General features: G+C 44.1%; 1 protein-coding gene and 1 long non-coding RNA gene across 23 annotated transcripts in view; one reads left to right on the top strand and one right to left on the bottom strand.

The window, feature by feature from the left end:
• LOC135910907 (inversin-like) overlaps positions 1 to 19,193 on the bottom strand; it is a 686,529-nt gene that overhangs the window by 160,164 nt on the left and 507,172 nt on the right. The gene's annotated exons all lie outside the window — the stretch shown is intronic.
• Positions 8,149 to 12,449, top strand: LOC135910882 (uncharacterized). The gene is made up of 4 exons (XR_011511678.1): positions 8,149 to 8,342; positions 9,539 to 9,595; positions 10,649 to 10,845; positions 12,143 to 12,449. It is a non-coding gene; the product is annotated as an uncharacterized lncRNA (long non-coding RNA).

The following is a 19,193-nucleotide window of genomic DNA, read 5'->3' as shown; positions in this document are numbered from 1 at the left end:
GTCGAAAATCATATCAGCGGGTCAAGCGAGTCGGCTTTTATACATCCGTCGTCGAATGTTGCAGAGTTAAGCGCTGGGACTCGCGTGCCTTACACAGAGTTCTACACTATTCGCGTCGCGCATACATGCAATCAGATTACGCAAGGTTCTGCGACAACAGATAGTGGGTAGAACTATCGATAACATTCCAGAAACTTCCGAAACATGCAGGCGCGTCCTGCGCTGTGCGATAACATTCAAATGTGACATGTGACATCTGCAACGTGCCTGTTTCCGATATGGCTGTGTGCAACTTAGCTGTGTGCTTTTCTTTTTTTTCTTTTTTTGTCGGCCTATAATAATGTGTTGTTGACTTACACAAATTTATGCAAACCTGCAATTTTGATGCTTGTTTGTCATCTGTACCCCCCCACTGTAATGCCTGAATGGGCGCTGTGGGTACCAAATAAATAAATAAATAAATACATACATTTCTTAGGGGGTCAAACGTGTCGCCCGATAAAGACAAGTGCACGTGTCCATATCTTGGAATCTCGGGAAGCCTCATGCAAGTTTCCGAAAGCAAGCTTCACCTCAATACAGAAGTGGTACGCAGTGAAGCATACGTATAGTAGTGTAGTGAAGCACACTAACAATGGGAAGGGGCAATTGTGACGGGAAACGGTATGTAGTCTTTAATTATAAACGCGTGCACCCGCCCTCTCTTATCAAAGTACGAGCACCAATACGACGGCGAAGTTCGAAGGCGGCTTGTGGGCTTTTATGGGTCCGTCTTTTTCGAAGCTTCCTAGCCTTTTTTGGTCATCTAGTGGTGCAAACTTGTTATCATCGGGTCCGTGAAGACGAGAAGATTCAACGGATACCTGATTTTGAGGTGGGCCACCCTTTTTTCGGACTTTATTGGAACTTTTGTGCTCACGCCACGCTGGCCGAGAGACATCGTCTGGTAGACCTAGCCCGGCATGGTAGCTAAGCACGTTGAAGGGGAAGTGCTCTCGGCGGAGGACTTCACTGAAGCCCTGGGATGGCGGACAGTGTCCAGCCGAACATCTAGAGAGAGAGAGAGGTTCTTGTTGGTGGAAGGAAAAATTGGGGTAAAGCGCAGCGCAGTAACTGTCTCTCAGATGAGGACACCTCAACCGCACTGCACAAGGGGGAGAGGGAATTGAAAGAAGGGTGAAATAGACGCGGCGGCGGCTGCCCAGACAGCGCGCGTGGGCAAGTTTACATTCGCTTATGTGGCGCGGTGACGCGCCTAGTCGTGGTGAAGCAGAGCTCCCTGCGCGGCGAGAGCCGCGTCGCACATCTGTCGGACGTTGCTGTCGATGGCTGGGTACTGGACCAGCACGGCACGGAGTGCAGCCGCGAGAGCGGCTATGAGTGCGTCCCTGGGGTCGCTGCTTGGTGCGGTTTGTGGGCCGCGTGACGGCTCAGGAGCGGCCGCCTGGGTGTTGCGGCCACGCAGGGCGTCACTGCAAGACCGGCCCTGCGGGGTGCGAGCAGGCGTCGAAAGCGTGGCTAAATGTGACTCGTGCGATGTGGCGCCGGCCAGCTCAAGCGCTTTTTTCCTCGAAAGGGGCCGCTCTGACGAAGACAACAACGCGGCCGCCTTCCTCTCGCGCTCCCACTCTGGACAGCTCGGCTCTTTCGAAGGGTGTTGGCCACCGCAATTGACGCAGCGTGCCTTCTCCGCGGGGCAGTCTCCTGTAGAATGCGACTCACCGCAGCGGAGGCAGCGGGCGTCGCGGAAACAGGTGGCGCCGGCGTGGCCGAAAACACTGCAGCGGTCGCACTGTAGTGGTCGAGGAAGACGGGCACGAACGGCGGGCAGCTGCTTGAATAGCCGCACGCTTGGAGGCACGACACTCCCGACGAAAGTGACGGTGACGCTGGCGCCACTCCTCGAGCATGACAGCACCGCGACGGGCGCTTCCAGGTTTTCGCGCACTGTGCGGGCGTCGAAAGAAGGGTCGACCCCATGGATGACACCCACACAGGAGTTGTTGTGTAGTGCCTTGGGGCGCACCGCCACGCCGCCGAGGTCGCACACTTCGAGGAGGGGCGCCAAGTCGGCACCGCGCATCACGTCGGCAGCCACCAAATTCCGGCGGAAGTTCACGCGAACGCGTCTCACGCCTGGCACAGAGGAGAGCTGGGCAGCGATACCGTCCCGTGAGAGTGCGAGGAAAGTCGCTTTGCGCCCGATGGGACGGTAGAGGACCGTGACGTCGGTATCGCGGGCGACGCCGTCGTCAACGGGTGGGGTGTGCGGCTCGAAGTCGACGAGCCGTCGGTGACGGCGTCTCCTTCTTGCGGCTTGTTTTGGCTGCACCGCTGCCGGCTGGCAGGCTTGGGCATCCTCGGCGGCCGCGAGCAGCAGCGGAGAGTTTCGCTGTATGAGCTCCCCTGTTCCCTCAGCAGCTGGGGCAGGGGTGGGCGCTCTCGGCCGGCTCTCGTTGTACGTGGGGCCGTCAGCTGGTTTGTCGTCGTCGACGGGAGCAGCCACCGCCGCCGAGCGTGAGCCCTTCTCTGCCGCAGGGGGAGTGGTCTCGGTGTTGGTGAGCGGGGGCGACGAGCAGGCCGCCGGCGACGACAGTGATGGGGAGACCGGCCGGACAGGACTTGCCTCGGGCGAGGTGGTCGCGTCCGTGCGGGAGGACGCTGTGCCGGAGTCAATCATGCTTGCGGTTGGCAAGAAGAAGGTGCCGGTACTGTCGTCGGTGTCGCCGGTCGACGGGCAGCTGGCACTGTCGTCGGTGGAGGCAGCCGAAGTGGGGGCCTCCGCGGTGGTGTCCGTCGAAGCGGACGGCGCGGCGTGGCGGTCGCTGGCGGTAGTTTTCGGCCCATCAAATGGAAATGCGCGGAAGGGAGTATCCAGCGCAGATGGGGCGCGCGTGGATGGTGTCGCGCTCACTTGAGGAGGCGTGCATGACGGCGCGGAGCTTGTCGAGTCCGCCGAGAGTGCGCGTAGCGTACGAGCTTTCAGCCCGCGCTTCCAACGTAAGGCAGGAAGCGATCTGCCGGAGCGTGACTGCTGGCCACGTGGGGGGAGCTGCAGGGCTCGTCTGGACGCCGGGCCATCGGTGCAGTCAGGAGGTTGCTTCGTCGGCCTCAAAACAGACTTGGAATAAGCTGAATTCTGTTATATCATCAAGGCGACCCGCCAGCACTATTAAAGAGCTCAAGGTTGGTAATGAGGTTCTTAAAGATGAAGCACTCGCCAATAAATTTAATGACTACTTTGCCTCTCTAGTTGAAAGCACTTATGATCAAGATGCCATGATGTATTTGCCCAGTCCCCTTACACATTCTTTGTATATTGATGAGACTCATGACACTGAGGTTTTAAATGTGTTCAAAAATTTTAGGCGATCTAAGAGTGAGGATGTGCATGGATTAAAAATACAACCAATTCTTTTCGTTATTGACCTGCTCACCCCTTGCCTCACTCACATTTACAACATCTCCCTAACCTCTGGCATTTTTCCTCAACAGATGAAAATCGCAAGGGTAGCTGTGGTTTACAAAGGCGGAGAAAGGGAAACTTAAGTAACTATAGACCAATCTCAATTCTTCCACTGTTTTCAAAAGGTTTAGAAAAAATTATTCTCCTTAGGATGACTGCCTTTTTTAACAAGTATTCTGTTTTAACACCATGTCAATATGGCTTCAGGTCAGGCTGCTCGACTGAAACTGCTCTTCTTAAACAAAAGGAACTAATTTTGAAAAATATAGAGGCGAGGAAACTAACATTGGGAGTATTTTTAGATTTCTCAAAAGCTTTTGACAGAATTAACCATGGAACACTATTACAAAAATTGAATTGTTATGGTACACGCGGAATAGTTTTAGATTTAATTAGAAGTTACATAACCAATAGAAAGCAATGCGTATCAATAAATAGAAAATTATCTTCGTTTAAACTTATTAAGCAAGGCGTGCCCCAAGGTAGCATATTGGGACCACTTTTATTTATCATTTACATAAATGACATTGTTAATATTGATGTTTCGATTACCTATATTATTTACGCAGATGATACTAGTTTATTCTTCTCAGGAACTAAGGAGGATCAACTCATCAATTTTGCTAATGAAATACTTGACAAGATATATAACTGGTCTGTAAAAAATTCTCTCCAGTTAAACTGCTCCAAGACAAAAGCGGTCCTCTTTAGAGCGAAGTCTACGCCTTGTGATCTCACCCAATGCCTCACACTCAATGACACAAAAATAGAACTTTCCGCTACAGCAAAAACATTGGGTGTTATCTTCCATGAATTGATGCTATGGGACCACCACACCGATTACTTACGAAATAAACTTAGTAAGGCGTTAGGTATGTTGCGCAGATGTCAGAGGCTACTACCAATACCACAGAAACTTATGGTTTATAATGCACTATTTGCTTCTCACCTGCGCTATTGTAACCTGGTCTGGTCAAATAGTACTAAGAAATCATTAGGATATTTAGTTTCAGTTCAAAAGAATGCCTTACGTGCTATTTCAGACTTACCTTACAATGGACATACGCGTGACATATTCCGGAAGTTCAAGATTTTACGTGTAGACCGCCTTTATGAGTATCAACTTATGTGTTCTTTTAAACGTGACATAATTAAGGGTACTAATCATATCATAAACATCGCGAACTTGCAGCGTAATCCTTCTTTTCGCCTAAATCGATATACGGAACACTGGGAAGTCCCGCGCCCTCGGACTAACTATGGCCTTCAAGCACTCTCCTACTGTCTTCCCTCTACACTTAACAAATATAGTCTAAATGATGTAAACATACACCATACATCCAAGAGCACATTACTGCTAAAATTTCTGTGAATAATTAACTTTTTGGTTTGTCGGTTGAAAAGTATTTCCTTGCTATTTCGAAGTTGTCATTTCTGTTTTTCATGCATACATGTATGCGTATATGCATGTGTGTATGTATATATATATGTATAAATGTGTGTATATATATGCGTCTGTGAATATCTATATATTGACCTTGCCACAAGAATGTACTATGAATATCTTGCCATGTTGCTGCCTGTTGTTCATGGGGACGTAGGACTAGTCAAGCTGCCGTTATGCAGCTTTTATCCTGCCATCCCTACCACGTTGTATATATCAGTGTACTTATGTGGTAAAAATAAACTTCTTCTTCTTCTTCTTCTTCTTCTTCTTCTTCTTCTTCTTCTTCTTCTTCCTCTGCTGTTTCTTCGGAGGGTCACCCATTAGATGGGGCCTCCGTCTGTCGTGCGAGCCCTGAAAAAGGCTGCGCTCGTAAGCGCGGTCGAAAGCGGAGACGCACGCGCGCGAGAAGTGGCGGCCGAGCCGTAGTCGTCGGAGCGAGGGGCGATGCGACCGCTCGCTTCGAGTGTCCGGGAGCGTCTGAACATCTAGAGCTACGACGAGGCCTGGATTGGGTGATGGCGGTTCGCCAAGCCAGATGCCTGAACGATGGGGCGCAGGTGAATGGCACGGAGGCTCAGCAATCAAGAAACGCACAGTGAAGGCGTCGCGCATGCCACCGATGCCACAAGAACACATCAAAGTAGTCATTCGCCCACGGGGTGGACTGAATTTGGAGAAAGCTCTACAGCGGTGGGCAGAGCAATCGAAGGGGCGGCAGGCCTCAGTATTGAGCAGATTAGGGAAGATGCTATTTGCCATAACATTATGCAAAATATCTTGGTGGCTAGTACGCCAGAAAGGACCAAGGCTGAACGGTATGTGAGACTCCGGTCAATCAGAGCGGCAGACAAGGATTTTAAAGTCAGTGCGTACGAGACGGCCCCACACAGTACGTGTAAGGGTGTCATTCGCAATGTAGACGTTATGGATGGCCCCGCGACACTTGAGCGGAACATTGGTAACGATTGCCATCTGCTGCACTCTATATAAGAAAAAAGAGAGTAAAAAGTGAGTCACGGCAACTTGACTCTCTTTTTTCTTCCGAAGACCCACTTTTACGCGAGTAGAGTCAGAAAACAAGAGTCAACATTTGCGCATGGGTCGTTTGACTCTCAATAGCACGCGAAGAGTCGTCGTGGAAAATCGCCATTCCTCTGATATTTGAGATGAGTCTGGCGAGAGAAAGATTTTAATGCAGGAGAAGAAATACCAGATAAACTCTTCTGTTTTAGGCAGGCCCTCGGGTTCCTGTCCTGTTTGTAATGCAGTGTATCATTCTTTCATCCTTGTCATGTTCTGAAATTACTTCGAACTCTATATATTGATTTTCCTTGACCATGTTTGTTGATACCTCGCACGCTTAAGCGATAGCTGGTTTCCTATGCTAAGGAAGACCTGGATTTGCCACACTGGATTCTGACCATAAGTAAATCTAAAAAAAAAAAGTATTGGCTACTAAAGAGAGCACAGCAACGAGATAAGTTCAGTAGGCGCCCTCAACAGTGTCGATTGTAAGTGTAATTCCGCGACTTAAAATTAAATTTTGAAGATTTAAGTTCAAAAATCAAGATCTTGTTATGAGGCGCACGGTAATGGAAAGCTGCATATTTATTTTCAGCAGCTCGGGTTATTTAACGTGTACGGAATCCACGGTATACGCGCAGTTTCGCATTCTGACCCCGTTGGAATATGACTGCCGCGGTTGTGGTTGGACCCGTCACCTCGAGCTCAGCAGCGCAACACCAAAGCCACTGGGCTATCGCAGTGCGTTGCGCTCCGCGATCAGAAAGAAATATTAGTTTACGCAACACTGCTTTGGAACCCCCTAGAAATCTACAAACAATAACACAACAGTTTCACCCCAATGCTGCATGAACCACTGCACGAACTATTGCACGAACCAAGGTTCGTAATTTCATCGGCTGAATAAACTGCAGTAAACATTCGCTTACTCCTGAAATTAGCAAGCACTGGGTCACGCGCGCACGTGCAAACATCAACAGATCTCACTCAATGACGGCGAACACTCGCTGTCACAGCGTTGGCGTGATGAAGGGCGCGAGCAGAGCGGACCGAACGCTTCTGCTGCCTCTTCCTTCAAAGCGTCTCCGAAAATTTGCGCTATCTGAGCACACCCTTACCTCCCCCCCCCCCCCCCCCATTCCCAGCTTTGCATCCATCGGAAATTATCTCCAAAACAGAGCGAGGGTGGCGCAAGACCGGGCTGGAGCAATGGCTAGAGGAGGAGCAGCGCGCTAAACTAGCGCCTCCCTCTCCCGGCTTGCGCGCGTTTTATCACGTGACCTCCTTAGATACTTGACTTGGGGCGCCCATCCAGCACGGCTCAGCCTCGTACACTTCCTTTAACGCGCACAGTCAACGGCGCGGGATGGGATCTTATCGCACTTGACTTTATACGTAAGCTCGCTGTAAAACCAACAGATATATTTCGACGGTTGTGCCCATATAACTGCTATCGCAAAATTCGCAATAAACAGAAAATTTTACTGAGGACCAACAACGCTGCTTCTCCACGTCGTGATACAGCGGTGGACGATATTTCGGGAAAATGTGTTGCTAAATCTTCGTCAAACACTACGCTCGCATTTGGTGACAGCGGAACGTAGTCGCAAGAAATTGTGGAGAAAATACCGGAGTTCTGGCAGCTTCAGGTGCACTAGATTATTCAGTAACGTCGGCGGCTTTGTAGTTACACCTTACATCAGAGCAAACTGCACTCGACAGAGATCAAGGGCAGCCGCACCGTTATAGCTAAGCAAATTAAGAACAATTACGCCGCGTTTTCCCACTTCGAGCACGCTCCGACAGCCCAACGATAGATATTTCAAAAGTAACCGCACTCGGACGAGCAAATTTTGCTTCTGCGAAGTGAACGTAGCGGGTATTTCAAGACGCGTGTGAAATTCACGGCTGTTTCATTCGTGAGCATTACTTAGGTGACGTAAAATTATCAGTGAGCAAAACAGTTTTTGTTTCAACGCAAGGAAAGAAAACCGAAACTAGTTGTGCGGATTCAAATGATCCAAAGCCGAAGCTGTCAATAGTATGACGCCATTTTTCAGTTGTGTTGCATCTCGCGCGAGTACGTTGTCGTCGAGTGGTGGTTCTTTATTCTATGGAGTGGTTCTGAAAGCGCTGCATTAGGGGCGAGTGCAACCAGGCGTTGCGGCAAGTTACGGTGGGAACTTCTGTCCGTGCTGTGTGACTGCGACGAGGACGACTGCCGCCAGCAGCGGCGTGTCGCCGATTTCATCTTTGCCGACATCGAGCAAGTGCAGCGCCGGAAGTGTTGCGTTTTGCACTGCATTTTCCTTGTGATATGGGAGATCGCAACGCAGAGACGACCAGATACACACGAAAGACTACCAGCGGAGAGTGACCTGTGCCATATTTCTCTTAACCTCTCAGGTAAGCATATCAGCTTTTGTTCCGAGTTTACAAACGGCGCGTAATCGGCCCTTCCGGCACGGCTACATTTTGCGCCAAGTTTCTCTTGGCAGTTCACACACGTTTCTTAGGCATGCGTGGGCGTATGTATGCGAAAATACTACTGGCAGACGGAAGCCTCAGGAGAGCATCTGAAATTATAGCAAAGCTGTACTGCCATAGATAAACACCGTTCGTAACGACTCCAATGACGAGTGGCCTATCACATCAAAAAATCCGTAGAATACCAAGTACTGCGTAACTTGAAGTGTAGTGTGACCAGTGTGACTTTCGCTGGCGAAGGGAGGTTGTCGAAAAAACAGTAGTCTATTTTGAAGATTTACTAGCGCTTTAGGTATATTACCGCGAATAATAAAAACGCTACCACGCTGTTTGGCAGTGTCAGGCGATGTGGCAGCACAGATATTTTCGTAGCAGTAAGGCGGCTGCATGCACGAGCGAACAGACACAACCCTTTAAAAGCGCCGAAACAGAACAAATTAAATGTGCATTTGGCGTCAAGTCGGAAACACATTGGCTTACAGTATAAGCCGATGTATAATGCTATTATTTTTTATGTCACCTTTATTTTCACGGTTGTAAATATTTAAAAGCATGAATTTGCTGCAACCTTTATATAGTAAATCCTACTAGGCGCACAAAACCTGGCTGTGTTGTGTAGAGAATTTGTGCTATTCCTACTGGATTTTCTATTTTGAGTCCGGTGTTTTATGAAAAAGAGGGTCTTTTTATTTGTAGTCTTATGTTAGTGCAGATATTCGGCAAGCAGAAATGAGTTGATTGCAAAGTTGTATCTCCCGGTGAGCTGCACATGAACCCAAGTTTATCCTGTCTTGGCTATTGTAAGGTGCATATAACAATTTTAAGTATATACAGCCGTAGTTACCTTTGTCACTGTAGCGTATTTTGTAAAAGTAGAATGCTATGATTATATTACTGTTTTCATGCAGAAAAACCTCTTTTTCTTGTACCAAGAAACGCTCACATCATTGAATGAAATGAGGTGTGGTGTATTTTTCTACTAATTTAATAAAGGAAATTTCGTCTGCGGTGTATCAGAGATTAGTTTACTTTCTTTTACTAAACAATGCATTATCTCCTCTGCTACTGCTGTTGTTCTGTGTATCTTTGTAATTTTGAAATGTACTTTATTTTAGGTATTCAAGAAATGGCAACATCCAGAAGAAGACGCCATCTTATCCAGCACGTTATGGGTGAGACAGATCGTAGCAGGCACTTTTGCATATCTCATTAACATATGATGCTATTTGTTTTAATTTTTGTGTCCACTTTCCTGGCCTTTTTCATTTCAGCATTATTGTGCAAAGGGTAATACTTTTACATCTAGATAGAGTAATCGTCCAAAAGAGAGAAACATGGCTGTAGGAGACGACACACATAAGCCTCCTTTCTCCGTATCTCTATGTTGCGCAGTTACTCTGTCATTATCTACCAACAAGCACAAATTCTTCATCAGCTACATTTACTAATTCTCCGTTATTACAATTTAATTGATACAACATTGAAAGTACAGAGGTTCACAGGAAGACAGAGACTTGAAATGATAAGAGCCGTAGAACAAGGAGCATCGCTGGAGCCAATGTTTCGACAAAGAAAAGGAGATAAGTTTTCTTGCCAAACATTGGCTCCAGTAAAATTTCTTGTTCTATCACTATTTACGATTAAAATACAGCATTAGTGCTCTTGCTGAAGTATTATGCATTATGGAATAAAAATTTGCAGGGTTAAATGTCAGGAATGTGAAATTTCTTGTGTATTTTAATGCTACAGCGAAAGCCAGAAAAACAAGATGTAGAGAACCACATTGTTATTTGTCACTACCCAGTTTGGCCAGCTTCATTCAGAGCTTGCACTTTGTTGCATTAATGACCACTGGAATTCATTAATTGAATTGCTTCGTGATTTACTTATATTCAGAGATATTGAACTTGTTTTAATGCAGCTTAACATAGTGCATGTAAAAAATATACAATGACATTTTAAGAGGCTTGCAGTTGACTAGCAAATCACTTGATGGTATGTGCTCAGGTTACCATTGAGCTTCCACGCACAAATCGGATGCACATTTTTTTTCATTGCTTGGATTTTCATAAACATAAGTACCATTTCTTCTTTGTCGATGTTCTAGTTGTGTTGTAGGACCTGACTGTTTACATTTATTTGTATTGGTATCCATGTTACACAGACAGCTGAATTTTTCTTGTAAACTGTGACATGGTAGGACTAAGAGCGTTTGTGCAAATTAGCTGCATGTACACTCTGGTGGCTCCCGCCCCTGCATCCTAGGACCACCGTGTCCTCACTATGTTCACTAGGGAGTTCGAAGCCTTTGGCGGCTCCTGCCACTGCGTCCTGCCACCACCGTGTCCTGACTACGTCCACTAGGGAGTTGGCAGCCTTCGTGATGATGTCAAGTAGGCTGGAAGCTGACGGAACGATCGAGGTAAATACATGTAATTAAGTGGCAAATTTTTGAGTAAAGTGGCTTGTAGCCACTCAGCAATGAAAGAATTAACTTCGAAGCAGTTTAGACTCCCTGCTATCGGTGCAGGAATGCTCAAGTCCATCCATTTTGCCTTAGCCGCCAAGAGGCTATGTGGATTAGACGAAATGCGATGCAAATTTTGAAACTAGTAGGAGACCACTTGTACAATTTTTTTTCTTGCTTGAGACAAAACTGCTTTGATAAAGCTTTAGCAATTTAAAAACAATACAGTGTACTTTCATACATGTTATTGGGCATAAATTTACTAGGACTGCCTCAATAGTAAGTAAGCCGATAAACTTACACCAAAACTGACTTTTTTTGCTAGTTCATCCTCATCTCTGTGCACTGCTGCATAATTTATCTTCCTGAAACCAGTTTTTGCGTGCAGCACAAGTCCTAAATATGTGGATTACATAAATTTGCAGCTTTTGCTGTAAGCGAGTTCTATGAAAATAAAGTTAGGCCATTTTGTCCATTTTTAATGACACATAATAAACTGAGCAGTGGCTAATAAGCAGTTCAATTTTTGGTGTAAGGCCTCTCTTTATTGTCCTGAAAAATTTGGCCCCCTTAATGAAGGAACCAATTTTTTGGCTATGCCTTTTATGATGCATAGTTTGGTGCGTTACACAAGTATTCCTTGAAATTAACATTTGTCCTATATTGAAGGGCCTCCAGTTTTTTCGAAAAGAAATTTCAAGTGGTCGTGTGCCAGGTCGGGACAGCTCGCATGAAATAGCCTACTTACAGAAATAGGGAGGGCCATACCCGCCGTGGTTGCTCAGTGGCTATGATGTTGGGCTGCTGAGCACGAGGTCGCAGGATTGAACCCCTGCCACGGCGGCCGCATTTCGAGGGGGGCGAAATGCGAGAACACCCGTGTACTTAGATTAAGGTGCACATTAAAGAAACTCAGGCGGTCGAACTTTCCGGTGTCCTCCACTACGGCGTGCCTCATAATCAGAAAGTGGTTTTGGCACGTAAAACCCCATTATTTGAATTTTTTTGAGGGAGGGCCCAGTACACTTGACTTTATGTTAAGATACTATTATTGATCTACAAAAGACAGAATGAAACATTCTGTCCTATAAGCAGCTCTTCACATTCATTTATACTTTCGCACATCTGTAGACCTCAAGTCTGGTGACTTGTGTCTGTTTTCATTATCTGCTATGTGCCGATGGTAAACTTCAGGTTTGCCCTATGATGGAGGATATTTTGTTGCTTATAGATATGGATCTGTGTTTTTCAGGTTGCCTCGAAATTTTACCCAAGCCGTGCCACACACTTGGGCCAGGCCTCTTGCAAGCGACGTATAACCAGGCTCAACGCAGGATGTCGAGTGAGTCCGGAGATCGAGGCAACCTGCTGTGCAACCAGCGTGCAAACTTTGGTGACCCTCAACATGTTCCACCTATTTCACAGCTGCACTCAGCTTCCACCTATCCAAACCGCATCACCAGCTGTGGTCACTCATCGAACCATGGATGAATGTTGGGGTGGAGTGATTTGAAGAGACATTTTTTTTGTCTCTTCAAATCCTTAGCAAATACTTGTGTTATTATAATGAATATGTGTCTTTAGTGCCTAGTTTTCAATGGTTCCTTTCTATTAGAATTCTCGCCATCGATTCCTGCTATTATAATGTATGTCTGTCTTCATGCACAGTTTTTCATAGTTCTTTTGTACTTGTCTATGTAATTGATAGGTTCATACTTCTTGTTATACAGAAGGCTAAAATGCAAACTTACGGCATTTTTTTCTTCCTTTTGATAATCTACAGCACTGCAAAGTGTTCAAGAAATGTAACCCAACGTGGGCTCTGGTGCAGGAAAAATTTAAGAGCAATATAGAGTACTTATTTCAAACACCCATTGTTTTTGGAAAAGTAAAGAATATAGGAGCACAAAAAAGAAAATATTAAACTAGAGAAACATGAGTTCCCCTCATAAGTCTGATGAGTAAATAGGCGAGTAAATAGGGTAACACACTGAATTTTTAGCCTGTAAAGGGGTCGTATACAAATGGGGGCAGCCAACTCTAGTGTGACAATAAACAAATATTTGTTCTCACAATAATGAAACCAGTCTTAAAATATATCCTACAAATTTCGAAATGAATACCCAAAGAACCTAGCTGATTGTCACATTAATTTCCTAAACAAGATCTTTTGATGTTTATAATTCCTAGTTTAATTCACTTTCTCTAGTAAATTGGCTCTGACCTAGAGTATTCAGTGTAGGAGACTAACTCGGACCTGGAAGCCAATATTTAAATCTGAAATAAAGTCATTCATCCCACGACCACGTCACTGCTATGTCATCAGAAGCGTGCATCCATGGACATATAGTCTGTAAAAAAATTGTTACATGATCTGTACTGTTCCTCTTGCACTAATAAATTAGGAAATGCATTTGCTATTTAAAGCACTGCTGTAAACCTTTGTGTTTGAGAAATGCAATACTCAAAAGTGTAACACAACCAATGTGTACATGAAACCTACGATGCCTTTGATATTCGTCAGTGTGACAAATAGGCACTGAGAAATGCCAAGGGCACCATAGCTTTCTTGTTTCAAACCTTGTATGCGAGTATATTACTGGTGTCTTTGCAGTGAAGGGAAGTCACATTATTATCATTGGTTTCATTATTGTGAGAACAAATATTTGTTTATTGTCACACTAGAGTTGGCTGCCCCCATTTGTATACAACCCCTTTACAGGCTAAAATTCAGTGTGTTACCCTATTTACTCGCATAATGATCGCACTTTATCGTAAAAAAAATTGACTCAAATTCAGAGGTGCGATCACTACGCCGGGTAAATTTCCCACAAAAAGAAAAAAATATATCCTCTGGCATTTGCTGCGGGATGACAACAGGTCAACAGAGAGGTGGCTGCCTCTGTATGTACTGCGGCACACACACACACACAAAAAAAAACATGGTGGCCGGCAGAGCAAGCCGAACGCGCCGAAAACGATTTTTTTTTCTTTTCGTGAGTACATTACGTGCATTCCAACAGTTTCTTCCGTATCAGTAATGAATAATATCGGCAAGTTTGCGGCAATAACATAGCCATGTCCACTTTGAGGGGACAGAAACAGATGGGCGCGCTTAGCTGCCTGTGACATAGGAACACATGGCGGGCATGCTGCGGAAACTGCGACATTTGTCTTCACCACTATCCTAATATGGCACGTTTCCGCTAAAGGTGGGCGAATATCTTAGCTGCGTTACAAACGTTGGCGAATGAATAGGGTACACTTCTAACGTATCACTGTAAACGTGGCTGCTATCATTGTCACTCGCGATTTGTTGCGTGCCCACAAGTGCAGACGAGGAGAAACGAAAGACGCCTTTTTTGTTGTTTTTGTTGACCACAACCATTACAAAGCCTACACATAATAAAAGCAAGTTTGGTTGTAGCTTTTTTTTGTCATATAAGTGCGGAAAGTGGTGGAAGGAATGAAATGGGGCATCTGCTTAAGAATGTTTGGTGCGTGCAGACTGCTTGGTTTGTCTTGAAGAGTTGTTCTCATAGCAGTTGACAGATGGTAAGCGCGATCATTATTAGCTAGACTTGACACATGACATATCGCTCCGGCAAGTTTGGGGTGCAATCTTACACGAGAAATAAAAAAATCGAATTTTGACATCAGAATTTAGGGGTGCGATCATTATGCGAGTAAATACGGTATTAGGTTGTTTTTGGTTTTACGCACTCAATGTTAAGGGATGCAAATGGTGACATACAACAGAATGCAAAAATGACTAATGAATGCAAGCAGGGCGTGGGGCTTTTTAGGCAGATGCATGCGTGTGCTATTTATAAAGCTCCCCATGGTATGCCTGAAGGCATTTTCTAACGCTTTGGTAGAAAACACTGACACCCACTTATTAAGGGGAAATACTCCTCAAAACAACTTTTTTATATATTTGTACTAGAGATTTGAATATACTGTCATTCATAAAGTGTTTTATTAGATTTTAATTGTCATTGATTTTTGTGTAGCTGCTGTTCTTTAGTTATGGTCCTACACAGTGGCAAAATATTCTTGTGGGCACTTTCCTGTGTATAAAATTTTCAGAAATAGCTTCATGCTGTATCTTATTTAGCTAGTTATATACTGCCAAGTGATGACACCTATCGAAACGGCTTGTACAATTACTGGAACTATGCAAAAAAATATTAGGCCACAATAAATAATTTTACAGATTGCACTTTCAATGAGATATCAGCATTCTGCATATCTTGAATAGTATGTATGCCAAATTTCGTTAGTATAGGACAATTATAAGGGTATAAGGTTATCGTCATGCCATTGTGAGAAAAAGGTTTTGAAGTATATTCTAATTTTTTTTCACAATAGCATGAGAAGTGTGCAAGATTAGTAGGCAGGCCTGTCTGCCTGCCTACTAATCTTGCATACTTCTAGTAACTTTACATGCTGTTTGAATAGATATTGGCACTTTGCAGTCTACAAAGAGCTGAGTTAGCTGCAGCACACTGCTTTTTGTGAAAATTTAATACACAAGAAAGTGCCTGCAAATATGACTGTATTTTGCTGTTGTGTAGGACATAACTCGAGAAGCAGCTAAACAAAAACTAATGGAATATTTAAAATCTGCATGAAGAACTCTACAATTGGCTCTCTTTTCAAACCTCCAGTACAAAAAATAAAAATATTTCGAGTAATATTCAATCAGCAAAATGTTCCCCTTGCTACAGTGACCTACAACATAGCGACAAAAGTTTAAGGGAAGTCCTCTTGTCAAAGCGACACTGGGCTGTCTTCCCAAGGGCTTCTGTTAAAGACTGCATTTTCCTGAATTTGTCAGGAGAGCAATACAAAAATGTTTGTGAATGTGAAAATGGTATTGGCACACTAACAGAAAAAAAGACAGTTCTGTGAAATGTAGACTTGATTATAACTTTGTTCGACATTTACATTCTGACTGCATATATGTATTTCGTGTTTTGTACTGAGTGTTTCAGCGGTGACTGCCGCTAATTATTGAACATAACTGTTTCATGAAAGTGCGACTAACAGAAATTTATAGCAGTGGCAGGCATTAGAATTACAGTACTCAATGACATCTACTTTGTAAGAACTCAGACTAGCACCAGTTCTGAGATACACATACCCAAAGGTAACGATCAAATAGATTTCTCTTTCACACAGAATTGTCCCACAAGGCTTAAAGAACTCATTGTTTGTCATGTACAAGCAGATTATGTGCCAGATGTAATTTATGCTCAGTAAATACATAAATCAGTCATGCGAGGTGTCTCACTTTAGGCTGCAAGTTCGAACTTCTTTTAATCTTGCTTGTTTTTATTTTGTTTCCTTTGTGAGCATGAGTGAGTTGGTGACCTTGGCACATATTGTCAAAACTGTTTCTTCACCACTGGGAATCGCAAAATTTCATTTACACATGAAATTCCCAGTTACTGATATGGTAGGCTTCGAGCTTAATTCCCTTATCTTTCATATATTTATCTACCAAGTAGTTTTATCGTTCATTGAAACATATCCATGCAATGCAGAGTGGGCACCCAAATTATAAATATCTGTTCTTGCTTTCTACCGTGCTCTGGTGTTTTCAAAACCTAGCATTGGTGCAATGGCCTGTCTGCACCTGCAGAAAAGTAGTGAAGTGGCTAAAGTTAAAGGTCAACAACATAATTAAGATACAAAGCAAAAATATAAGTTCGCAATTGTCCCCCATAACCAGAGTTTTGCTTAGAATTTAAAAAAAAATGGACATCCAGCTCGGGTGTGAGAGTTGCTTTGGGCACCAAGGGGACTACGTAGCACCTGTGCTAGTGTACAGAAGGCAAAAAAAAAATCACTCCAGATTGGAGCGGCAGCGGAAAGTTCAGCACAGATATTTTATTTCACGCACCATTAATGCGGCTTTTCATCTGCTCCTGTTGTATGGGAACGCATACATTGGGAAGACAATCCTTTGCGCCATTGTTACCTTAGCGGGACACCAGAGAAAGGTAGAAGTAAATAAAATCGAGAACAGGTATTCACACTTGGTTGCACACAGTGTATTATCTGGAAGTGTTTCACTCTACAAAAGACTACTGTGATAGATAATCATAATGACAAAGACAAAAGAATTAAAAGAGGTATGTGTCAGTCATCCGTCCGTGACCTCCAGTGTTTATAGAAACACTTCTTTCTGTATATGTGCCAAGCCGTAGGGAAGCTTTATGTAACTCAGTCATGCTTGCTTAGGTAAAGATTGGAATAAGGGAAATCACAAGAACATTGTATGAGTGATTTGTAAATGTGGCACCTAATGTAACTTATTCATGTATGGGCTGAGGATAGATTACAGCCAGTGCATAATGTGCTCTTACAGGATGACGTGTGATGAGTAAAAGAAGCCTTCCTCACATCTTCCTCTTTGTTTCTTCTGAATCTTTGTGCACTATGTGTATTGTTACAGCTGCGTGCATGTAGCTGGGCATAGTTTATGTGTTCTGCTTCCTTACTTGTCCTCATAATTCATGCGCCATCTTTGCCGTAACAAAATACAGCTACCTGTGCTACTTATTTTGTCAATGTGTTTGCATTATGGAAAGTTTTGTATTAGCGGTTATTTCTACCTGTGAAATTGCCTGTGTCAGCTATTATACTTAGTCTTGCAAAAGTATGTTTCTCAACATAAATAAATGATCAGTATAAGTGTTGCTGTATTTATTTTTGTAATTTTGTCAGTTATGAAGTTTTTATACACTGTTGCATGTTGTATGACAGAATAAAATTGATGCACAACTTTTTAATGTGGTGTTTTTCAGATCAATTTTCATCTCACGCTAACATGCACAAATTGTGTGGGAAAAAGTGCCAACAAGAGTACCATAAGGTAAGACAGCTGTTTTTACTGTTAGATTGGATTATCAATTGCCAATCAGTTGTTTTTAACAAGCATAGTATAATGCATAGATAATGTAATCTAAGTTGGAATGTTGTTTTTATTGCACTTCATTATATGGGTCTCATTTGCACATAAGTGCAGCCTTTCTTATTTGTTATGTGTAGCTTACTTGCTTAGAATGTTAAGTCGTAAGTTTAGAACAGGGAAATAGGTTGAACTTATAAATCTTTTGACATATTGTAAGAGACTTGTGCGGTGGTGAATTAAACTTCTACATGAGTTACATAATATTTTGGGGTCTCATCAAGGTTCTGAGTGGCATTGCAGTGTCATGCATATGCAGCTGCAGGCTACATATTGGATTTTGCTTTTGCTACATTTTGCTTGGTTGGCTATTGATTCCAGTTTAATAGTAATGAGAACTGTCTTGCTTTCATAGTGATTCTGTGCTGACTGATACATTTGAATTTTCCAGAAGACAATAACAAAGATTGATGAAATATTAACTTTTTCTTGCTAGCCTGCCATGTGCTTTTTGGCACGTTTACTGTGGATTCTTTGTTATCCTATGTTGTCTTTTCACAGTAGACTTCTTGACAACTAGCCGTAGTCGTGTGTACTTACAGCAAGAGTTGTTGACACATCTTGAAAAGCGGCTCGACACTGCCATCCAAGAGTGAAATGCCTTACATGGATCAGTTGCTTTACTTTATTTGCAAGAGACCGGCACCACGCACTAAGGGTAACTTGACACACACTGCTGGAGTCATCAGACTCATCTAGAATAGTTACCGGAATCATTCTTGCAGTGTTCATGTGACACTTTATCTTGAGTCGTCTGACTCATCTAGAATTGTTAACCGACTCCCTTAGCACTAGTCTTGTAACCCTTTTGAGAGAGTATAGGCGACTACTACAACAGAGTATGCATGACTATTGTGTGCGGAGTCACGCAAACACCTTCTATGGAGCACAGATAGTCTCGGGACTCTCTGCCAAAAGAGAGTTCGGGTGTCTCCCACAAAGTGTGTCATATACGTGACGAGTCCAGACTCTTCGCAAAGAGTAAGGGATACTCTTTTTTTTTCTTAGTGTGTGGCTATGGCGGTCAAACGAATAAAAAACACAGGATCAGTTGTCATTGTTTTCGACGGGTTAAAAGTGCCCAATTTCGTCAGATATGGGCCAACTGTGGTCCGGTGCTTCCTGTATCGAAAGCAGTTGGATGTATGTTATGTGTGTGGCAAGCTTGGACATCGGGCGGATGTCTGTCTGGCGCCCGATTGTTTTGAATGCCGAGGATGCGGGGCTCGGAACCTTGAAGAGGATCACAACTGTGTGCTTTGTTGCAAGCTTTGTGGCGGGCGACACCTGACCGCGGATAAACAATGCAGACAACGATACCAGC

Source organism: Dermacentor albipictus, chromosome 2 (assembly GCF_038994185.2).
Source record: "Dermacentor albipictus isolate Rhodes 1998 colony chromosome 2, USDA_Dalb.pri_finalv2, whole genome shotgun sequence".
NCBI classification, from domain to species: domain Eukaryota; kingdom Metazoa; phylum Arthropoda; class Arachnida; order Ixodida; family Ixodidae; genus Dermacentor; species Dermacentor albipictus.
The sequence above is the reverse complement of the archived record's forward strand: the minus strand, read 5'-3'. Positions and strand labels throughout refer to the sequence as shown.